Raw genomic sequence first — 8,671 nt, forward strand, 5'->3', positions numbered from 1 at the left:
GACTCCTTGCTGAGGTACAGTTCCATTAGTACTGGTTGTCTTTTAGTACCTTGCCCATGTGGCCATTATTTACGTGTGAGCCTTGGGAATGAGTGTTGGCAGGCTGTTCGACCACAAGGGGCATTACAAGCAAGCCTAATCCTGTACTCTCCTGACAGGCTGCACACTGGATAGCAATCAGAAGGGGGAACACTGGCTAGTTTTCCCCTCCCTAATCCAGAAGCATTGAGGCCAACAGTAACGCTCCTGTAACTGCCCAAAATGAGATGAGCTAACTCACCATGGACCCAGGATTAGAACCTGGGACCTTTCTGGTCTTTATGACTTAGCGACTTACTGAATAAACTCACCAGGGTTAACTTTTTTGAAGCTTCTTGAATCTAGAAGTTAAATATGACTCCTTTGTGTAAAGGCTAACAGTTTTCAGTCCTGCACCATCTGCAAAAATAATTTTATTTATAACATTGAAGAAGAGAAACTAGGAGAAGCATACACACCTATGGAACATTTCATAACTCTCAATATTTTCAGACTAACTTTTTAAAATTTCTGTTGCAGTGGCACTAAACGGCAGTGGTGCTACCTAGCAATTCAAAGAACAATATTTTCCCTAAAAGAGCCTTGGCCTAGTAGTGTTGATAATTATTCCTTGGAGCTGATGTAGCACATGAGCAATCTCATTTTCTGTTCGAACATTTTCTAATTTGAAATACACTAAAGCAACTAATTTGTTTCAATGTAGAGTTATGATGAAGAGGATGAAATTGCACTATGTGACATTAGCATACCAACAAGTTAATGACATTCTTTTGTCTGCCATTTTAATTAAGGCCTGTTCTAATATCTCACATGAAATTTCTCCCTAAAAATCTTTAAAGCTACATTTTTATTGGACTTCAGCTTTATTTCACAGTTTTGCTGTTTCATAGAATCATAGAAGTTTACAACATGGAAACAGGCCCTTCGGCCCAACATGTCCATGTCGCCCAGTTTATACCACTAAGCTAGTCCCAATTGCCTGCACTTGGCCCATATCCCTCTATACCCATCTTACCCATGTAACTGTCCAAATGCTTTTTAAAAGACAAAATTGTACCCGCCTCTACTACTGCCTCTGGCAGCTCGTTCCAGACACTCACCACCCTTTGAGTGAAAAAATTGCCCCTCTGGACCCTTTTGTATCTCTCCCCTCTCACCTTAAATCTATGCCACCTCGTTATAGACTCCCCTACCTTTGGGAAAAGATTTTGACTATCTACCTTATCTATGCCCCTCATTATTTTATAGACTTCTATAAGATCACCCCTAAACCTCCTACTCTCCAGGGAAAAAAGTCTCAATCTATCCAACCTCTCCCTATAAGTCAAACCATCAAGTCCCGGTAGCATCCTAGTAAATCTTTTCTGCACTCTTTCTAGTTTAATAATATCCTTTCTATAATAGGGTGACCAGAACTGTACACAGTATTCCAAGTGTGGCCTCACCAATGCCCTGTACAACTTCAACAAGACATTCCAACTCCTGTATTCATTGTTCTGACCAATGAAACCAAGCATGCTGAATGCCTTCTTCACCACCCTATCCACCTGTGACTCCACTTTCAAGGAGCTATGAACCTGTACTCCTAGATCTCTTTGTTCTATAACTCTCCCCAACGCCCTACCATTAACGGAGTAGGTCCTGGCCCGATTCGATCTACCAAAATGCATCACCTCACATTTATCTAAATTAAACTCCATCTGCCATTCATCGGCCCACTGGCCCAATTTATCAATATCCCGTTGCAATCCTAGATAACCTTCTTCACTGTCCACAATGCCACCAATCTTGGTGTCATCTGCAAACTTACTAACAATGCCTCCTAAATTCTCATCCAAATCATTAATATAAATAACAAATAACAGCGGACCCAGCACCGATCCCTGAGGCACACCGCTGGTCACAGGCCTCCAGTTTGAAAAATAACCCTCTACAACCACCCTCTGTCTTCTGTCGTCAATCCAATTTTGTATCCAATTGGCTACCTCACCTTGGATCCCGTGAGATTTAACCTTATGTAACAACCTACCATGCGGTACCTTGTCAGAGGCTTTGCTAAAGTCCATGTAGACCACGTCTACTGCACAGCCCTCATCTATCTTCTTGGTTACCCCTTCAAAAAACTCAATCAAATTCGTGAGACATGATTTTCCTCTCACAAAACCATGCTGACTGTTCCTAATCAGTCCCTGCCTCTCCAAATGCCTGTTTACATTAGTACTTCAAATTATTTGAGCACAATGGTTTCTCTTAATGTACAAATATTCTACTAGGATATACTGTCATATTAGCTCTATAACGCATCTAGTTACAAACATATAAACTTAGAATCATAGGAGGAAAAAAATTGGATAGGGCCTATTATTGGGTGGGGGGAGCACGATCCGCTATTACCCCGCACCCAATGGCCCCTGCTCAAGCAGGACGAGACTTTTGTGAGGCCTGAGGACTTACCGTCAAGAAGCATTCCGAATCAGTGTTGATATGAGGATTCAATGCAATTCACAGTTTCTACCAGCAGGGGGAGCCTCAATCTTTTAAAGGCAGACTGTCTCTTAAAAATCTCTTAAAGGTAGCTGGTACCTGTTATTTGCTGAAAATAAAAGTCTGCTGTCCGCACAGAGTCTGAACGGAGATCAGACATCGCACGTGCAAAACACAGATGCAGTTCCCGTCCTTCAGTTTACAAACTGATCAGTTATGGTAAAATATTGAATAAAGGTTGCGCACTACTAAATCCCACATCCTCCAATCTACATGCCAGACCTCACCAATCTGCTGATCTGAGTTTGTACCAAGCCTGCGAGAGTGCACCAAGGTTCTCTGTTGCTGCACTAGAGGCCTTGGTGCAAGAGGTGGACAGAAGGTGGGGCATCCTATATTCACAGCGGGGAAGGGGGTTGGGCAAGGGCAAGAGGCCCTCCAGACATATACCCAAAAGGCAGTGGGAGGCAGCAGGGGATGAAGTCAATGCCAGACGCACAGCATCATGAACATGGATGCAGTGCAGGAAGAACTTCAATGCTTTGATATGAGTGGTCAAGGTGAGTGGGATCAACTGTCAAGTGGCGTCTCCTACCAGCTACACCACTGGCCGCATCCACTGTTCCATGCAATACACCCCCATCCCCCACATACCAACAAACTCTTTCCATCAGTACTCAACTTTTCCAATCAGATGCTTCCTCTCACCCTTACACATTAACACTGTTGCAAACCACCCACCCACAACTCACAGGCCCACACACACTGGCATTTGTTCAACCATGACAGGCACATCACCCAGACACACGTCCTGCTTTCTTGCAGGAGAAGGTGGCGCATATCAGAAGGCAGAAAGCCATAAATTCTCTGTGAAAAGTAAAACAGCTGAGTCACTGTAGCTTGTAAATCAAATTGCCTCTTGGGTCACAGAATAGAAGAATACACAGGCAGCAAGTGGCAGTGGTATTTAGCCTCTCGAGCCTGTTCCGCCATTCATTGAGATCATGGTGGACCTGTGACCTAACTCCATATACCTGCCTTAGCCCCATATCCCTTAATATCCTTGGTTCACAAAAATCTATCAATCTCAGATTTAGAATTCACAATTGAGCTAGCATCAACTGCTGCTTGCAAAAGAGCGTTCCAAACTTCTCCTACCCTTTGCGTGTAGATGCATTTCCTAACTTCACTCCTGCACGTCCTGGCTCTAAATGTTAAGCTATGTCCCCTAGTCCTAGTATTCAAGTATAGGAGACCTCCAAAAACAGTTACAAATGTCTCGGCAACCAGAAGCAATAATACAGCCACTAACCTGTAAATCCTGCATGGTCCCTTTATATAGCACTAGTGGGGGTCCTCCAGGCACGTAGAAATGGTCGGGGTTAAAACTGTGCGTTGAGTTGAGCATTAGACACCATTTTGGAACTTATCACTTTAAATCAGCATTGCACACTGATTGTATCCATGTTCTCCCTGCTCTACATGCTTCCGGCATTCAGTATTTGCACATGCACTAATTCCTATACCAAGATGGCGTCGGGTGCACGTCACGCTAGAAACGTGCGTGCGCAGCCAAGACGCCATCTTGGATATTGGAGAGGCCGCAAAGCGCCAAAACAACGGGCACTTCACGGCCCAATTTAGCGCCCATAGGATCCTACAGCACAGAAGGAGGCCATTCGGCCCATTGCACCTGTACTGGCTCCTTGAAAGAGTTATCCAATTAGTCCCACTCCCTCGTTCTTTCCCCATAACCCTGCAAATTTTTCCTTTTCAAGGATTCTTTTTGGGATCGTATGCTGAGCGACTAAAAACATAGTAACTACCCAGTTTCATTAATCTATAAAATATATTATTACAGATTTTTTTTATTTTAGCCTGATTCTGACCATCTTGGCTCCTGTATATTCTACTATTCTGTGACCCAAGAGGCAATTTGATTTACAAGCTACAGTGACTCAGCTGATTTACTTTTCACAGAGAATTTATGCCTTTCTGCAGCGACTGTTCAGTGCTGGTGCATCAGTCCTGAGCATTAAAGCTGTGGGTCGCTGTGAGTAAATACTTTGAAAATTAAGTACTTACTTCTTGACATGTCCCTGTGTTATTTTTAATATTGTTTTTCATTTTTGAGAAACTGATACTGAAGGCCTCCTCAACAGTTTCCAGAAGGCTCCACCTTAATGATCAGGAAATGAAACAGAAATATTAACAAAAAACTGTTGATATGTGCGTGTGGTTTTTTTTACATTCCGCTCATTATTTTTGAAAATTGACATATATTTCAATCAGTGCTGAGTGGACACACTCGACACCTACCCCTTGCGTCATTTCACTAGGATGACTTTGCTGCTTCATCATCAAGATGGAGGAGTTTTTCAAATGCCAGTTTCCCAGGAAATAAAGTTTATTAATTAGCCACCAGAACTACAGCAAGGGATAAAACATTTTCCATTCAAAGTGTAACCCTCCCTTTAAAATAGAATTAAAAAATCAGAATGTTTTGTGCAATTGTCCAAATTTGATAGAAATTCAAAAGGAAGATCTATAGATTTTTTAATGACAGTAAGGATGGTCAGTAGAATATTTGTGGTTACTAGGTGGCTTCCCAGAGTCTCGTTGGGAATTTCTTTGAGGGTTCTCCTGATCGGCTGCCGTAACTTTGGCGGAAGACAGGCGAAACCACAAATAAATAGCTAAATGTGGGTTCCGCCAAAGTTACTTTGGCCAATCAGGAGAGCCCCTAAGGAAATTCGCAGTGTTTGTCTTTAATTACCATTAAATCAAGCAAGGGTAAGGGAGTAATGGCCAATATTTATCCCTCAACCAACACCTAAGAACAGATTATCTGGTCATTGCTGTTTGTGGGACCTTGCTCTATGCAAATTGGCTGCCCCGTTCCCTGCATTACAACAGTGACTACACTTCAAAAGTACTTCATTGGCTGTAAAGCACTTTGGGCTGTCCTAAGATCATGAAAGGCACTATATAAATGCAAGTCTTTCTTTTAATATAAAAAAAGTTTAATGTTTCTCGGTCCACAAACTGTCCAACAACCATATGATTGTAGTAACTGAAAAAATAATGAAGGGAATCAAAGATCCCTCAGTTTTGACAATCTGTTAACTTTAGTTGAAAGTTAAAAATGGAATGGTTAACCGATGTCATTTTTAGAATTATTTTTCAACTGGATCAATAAATGGGAACTAGTTTGCCCTGCATATACCAGAATTGAATTAGTACAGTTAACAGTCGTGTTGCAGCTTGTTTGATGGCGAAATGAATACTAACGAGCACAGTGCCAACTCTGCTTCCATGTGGGCAGGTCACTTCTCAAATCAGACTTTGTAGCAGTAACTGCAGTTTTTAGTATTGATTTTTGCCTTATTTGAGTACACAAATTATTTTGAAGTGTAATTTGTCAACACATGTGGTGCAGTATACATGAAAGAGGCTTGGCAGTCTGTATCATTAATTCCCATCTGGATTTATTTACTTATTTTGATTGCCCACCTCTTTGACAAACAGCATTTGAGGAGCAGTCTGTAAAACCAAGCAATTTAAAGAATCTTGCCTGAAGGCTAGCTGTTCACATGGAATCAGAGAAATGTTTGTGCCTAGATGTTCTTTGAGTAGATTAAAACACATTGAGCTAAAACTGGACTTGGGACTCAATTTAAATGAAATCACAGAAAATTCTTTTAAAAATGGGTTTGTGAAACCACAGTTTAATCCAGCAGTGACAACAAGTATATTGGGTATGCTGATCACATGTTTCATGGTCCAGTTGTGGTGCTGAATTGGTGGATTTGTCCCATTTGGGTTGACCAATTCGGCCTTACCAATCCTGGATTCTGTGCAGATATTCCACAGAGGCAAAACAGGGCTTGCATAGTCTAAATAATTACAACATTTGTATTGCATTTTCTAATAACATTTTGTAGGAAATTCTCATGAATAATGAAGTTCTTTTTACATAGTTTTGTACTAAACTGCTGGAAAAAAATGGAAATTACAATGGATTTGCCTGGACATTGTTATTTTTGATACCTTAAAACTGTTCCCTGCATATGCGCAGAAATTTCTGGCCCAGCAGCCAAATACTCCTAACAAAGAGTTTCAACGTTGTAAAGTGTTTCAACATTGGCCAGACACCATCTTACTTAATGTCTACCAGTGGGACATGCTCTTTAGATTCTCAAATTCAGCAGTATTTGAGAACACGAACCTGGTTTTTATCACCTAACATCTACTTAGTATAATGTAGAATATTTTCAAGGAAACCAGTATAAATAACATGGAGTGAATACAGTTTCGTTCTGAATGGCATTCTTTGAATTTTGTTTTGGTCATGCTAAAGTTGCCACAATACTAAAATGATTAAAATAAGCCACTTGGAAGTGTGTCTTTAGTGAACAGCTACTTTTAGTAGTAGAGGGATGTACTCCCGGTAAAAGGAGCCAAGTTCAAATTTCTCATAATGACTGCCATTTTAAACATTCATAATCACTTGACATTTTGCTAGTTCCCAAACAGGTTAACCAATTGAGCACTTCATAGTAACAGAATGTTCTGTTTCAGAAAATGAAAAATATAAAGCTTCAATGTTACATAGCAAAATCACACCTCGTGTCACACAATCGTGAAGTAAAGTTGATGATAACCATGGGGATATCCTCTCCAAGCTTAAGGAGAAATCCTGATCAAAAGAGGCAACAGCAAGGAACATAAATAGTGAAAAATTGAAGAAAGGGTAAACCAAATATTTCAAATTGCTCTTTACACTTCTAGTACTGCTACTGGTGTCATAAATCTCGTCACACAAAGGGTAGTGGAAATCTGGAACTCTCTACCCCAAAAAGTTGCTGCAGCTAAGCAAGTGAAAATTTCAAAACTGACAATGATAGATTTTTGTTAGGCTAGGATATTAAGGGATATGGTATCAAGGCAGGTAAATGGAGTTGAGATACAGATCAGCCATGATCTAATTGAATGGCGGAACAGGCTCGAGGGGCTGAATGTCCTACTCCTGTTCCTATGTTCCAAATGGCACTTCATTGAACTGGATTTTAGATGACAAGAACTTGTCAGTTTGTATTTCTTTAGAGCGTAGCCTAGGAAACCTTACTTCCACCAGGTTTTGAATAGGTTATTTCCCCTCCCCCGCTCTTCTTTTAGATCCTCCCCCACACTACAAACATTCTGTGGCAGAGAAGGCAAACATTTCTCACTCTAACTGGTTACTAGGTGTTTCGGGTTACTCACTGATCTATTTTTTCCCTATGTGGGGAAACTTCTTTCAAAATTAGTATTTTTGCAAGGCTTTACTACTGGCGAGAAGCCTCACTAGATGTAAGTGGAGGTCAGAGATATGGGGCTCGATTTTCAAATCGAATTCCGGGGGCTGGGAAAATTGGAAAAATCAGGAGCGGGTAAGGAACCCAACTCCAACCCGCCGACTTCTGCGTTTCACACAGACGCATCTGGGTGCGCGTGCGGTTCTGGAATCCGGAAGTCCCGCCAGCAATTAAAGCCGGTGTGACAATAGTTAAAGTTGCAAATATACCTCATGGTACTTAAGGTATTTTATTGGTTACATGGTAGGTAGTTAAAACGATTTTCAACTTACCTGGGCAGCTTTCCACGGCTTCCGATTGACGCCTGGTGAAAACAGACCTTTCCCCATTAGAACCTTTCAGGAAAATTGTCATTAATATTTTCCTCTGTCTATTTCTATTGGTTTTTATTAACATTTTTTGAACAATAACTGTTTCATGATATTGGGAAAATTTGCTTGGAGGAGTTACTGAATTTGATTGTGCAAGAATGTATAAATGAACTTACAGTGGTGTAATAACACAACGTAGAGAAAACGTTTCCACTTGTGGGGGAGTCCAAAACTAGAGGTCAGAAATATAAGATAGTCACTAATAAATCCAATAGGGAACTCAGGAGGAACTTCTTTACCCAAAGAGTGGTAAGAATGCGGAACGCGCAACCACAAAGAGTAGTTGAGGCAAATAACATAGATGCATTTAAGATGAAGCTAGATAAGCAGACAAGGGAGAAAGGAATAGAAGGGAATGCTGATAGGGTTAGATGAAGTAGGGAGGAAGGAGCATAAACGCCGGCATAGACCAATTGGGCC

General features: G+C 41.1%; 1 protein-coding gene across 3 annotated transcripts in view; it reads left to right on the forward strand.

Moving 5' to 3' along the window:
- pparg (peroxisome proliferator-activated receptor gamma) overlaps positions 1–8,671 on the forward strand; it is a 123,778-nt gene that overhangs the window by 108,436 nt on the left and 6,671 nt on the right. The window lies entirely within an intron of this gene.

Source organism: Heptranchias perlo, chromosome 17 (genome assembly GCF_035084215.1).
Source record: "Heptranchias perlo isolate sHepPer1 chromosome 17, sHepPer1.hap1, whole genome shotgun sequence".
Lineage (NCBI taxonomy): Eukaryota > Metazoa > Chordata > Chondrichthyes > Hexanchiformes > Hexanchidae > Heptranchias > Heptranchias perlo.